This window comes from Sardina pilchardus, chromosome 17, assembly GCF_963854185.1.
Source record: "Sardina pilchardus chromosome 17, fSarPil1.1, whole genome shotgun sequence".
In the NCBI taxonomy this organism is placed as follows: domain Eukaryota; kingdom Metazoa; phylum Chordata; class Actinopteri; order Clupeiformes; family Clupeidae; genus Sardina; species Sardina pilchardus.
Genome location: NC_085010.1, coordinates 8,326,219 through 8,327,174, shown reverse-complemented (window position 1 = coordinate 8,327,174; position 956 = coordinate 8,326,219). Strand labels below are relative to the sequence as shown.

The 956-nt window shown below is 49.0% G+C and overlaps 1 protein-coding gene across 1 annotated transcript in view; it reads left to right on the top strand.

The window, feature by feature from the left end:
- Positions 1-277: 277 nt before the first annotated feature.
- The window catches only part of prkcq (protein kinase C, theta), a 25,627-nt gene continuing 24,948 nt past the window's right edge, over positions 278-956 (top strand). Inside the window, exon 1 of the mRNA XM_062518257.1 lies at positions 278-426. The gene's annotated coding sequence lies outside the window, so the exon portion shown is untranslated. The remainder of the gene's footprint in view (positions 427-956) is intronic.

The window sequence follows — 956 nt, the reverse complement described above, 5'->3', positions numbered from 1 at the left end:
TTCCCTCTCTTTTGCCCCACCCTCTCTCTTCCCTTCTCTCTTTCACTCCCACCCCTCCTCTCTCTCCCCTTCTCTCTATTTCTCTCTCTCTCTCTCTGAAATGTCACCCCGTCCATAAGGACTCGTCTGTGAGAGGCTGGGGTCACTAGTGTTAGTTCCTGCACTTGCTCCGGCCTTTCTCTCTCTCTCTCTCTCTCTCTCTCTCTCTCTCTCTCGTGCTCCCTCTCTCTCTCTCTCTCTCTCTCTCTCGTGCTCCCTTTCTCTCTCATTCTCTCTCTCGCTCCACCACTCAGCTGGTGTGTGTGTCCGTCAGTCGGTCAGTCCATCATGTAGGATTTGGTTGTGGGCTCGTTGGACTTAATTAAGCTGCCGGTCCAGCTCCAGCTCGTTACTGGGAGCTTGTTTACCAAACAAGACGGCCGTGAGGTAATCCGCCGGGGTTAATGTTCTCGTTTGTTTCAGGACCTAGAGGCTGGTGTGTGTAGGTTTATTTCTCTCTCTCTCTCTCTCTCTCTCTCTCTCTCTCTCTCTCTCTCTCTCTTTCTGTGTGTGTGTGTGTGTGTGAGTGTTTGTGTTTGTTGGGGGGGGTGCAGCAGTGTATTTATAATGATAGTAAGTGTGTATTGTGTGTGTGGTGTGGTGTGCATGTGTGTGTGTGTGTGGGTGGGGTGAGTGTGTGTGTGTGTGTGTGTGTGTGTGTGTGTGTGTGTGTGTGTGTGTGTGTGTGTGTGTGTGTGTTGTGTGTGTATGTATTTCAAATAAGTCAACTTTATTAGTTTTAAGTCATGACTAATTTAAAGAAGGGACCTTCTGCTGACCTGGTGTGTGTTTCGATCTTGGCAAGGGTTTCTGCAATCGGTGTGTGTGTGTGTGTGTGTGTGTGTGAGTGTGTGTAAGAGAGAAAGAGATGCAGAGAGCGAGAAAGAGAGAGTGTGTGTGGTTTTGTAAAGCCTGAT